Genomic DNA, 663 nt, shown 5'->3' on the forward strand with positions numbered 1-663 from the left:
GGCTCCGAGTCATTCTACAAATTATCACAGAAGAATACACGGTAAAAACACAGTATAAGTAATATACTGTGATAAAAGTTTGTATCATAAAATATATCGTAGAGATTCTTGTGTATTTCACACTGAAACAAGCCTCGTTCCTATCTTTATTCCTCTTGCCGCAGGCAAGCAGGCGTCTTATTATTTGAATTGTTTGCCGGGTCGCGCGGTGCTTTCCTATTTAGCAATAAAAATAATGCAAAAAAGCTATAACCAACATAATATGTATGTATTCCTACGCAACAAGACGAAGGCCCATGCGTCTCAAGTTCATCTTCAAATGTTTCGTAACCAATGAAATGAGCCGTACAGCGTCCGAAGATAATTTCAAGACGGTCTTCGATACAAGAGAGAGGCCGAAGTCTTACTCTATCGTTACAATGAAATTTAAATTTAAATTTTACTCTAATATGTCGCAGAGGTTCGAAAATATTTAAATATCAAGGAATTGTAACTGTCTCTGCAGAGCAATCAAATGAAAATCCTCCGAGGATCGCGAAGACTTTGAGTCAGCCTGCAAATTATAACAAGAAAATACACGGTAAGCTACATACACATGCGCCCATCGTTTCGTCATTCTGCACGTGGCTCCTCTTTGGCTGCGTATCCCCTCCATCTATCTTT

This window comes from Dinoponera quadriceps, unplaced genomic scaffold (assembly GCF_001313825.1).
Source record: "Dinoponera quadriceps isolate SergipeBrazil2010 unplaced genomic scaffold, ASM131382v1 scaffold9, whole genome shotgun sequence".
Classification (NCBI taxonomy): Eukaryota; Metazoa; Arthropoda; class Insecta; order Hymenoptera; family Formicidae; genus Dinoponera; species Dinoponera quadriceps.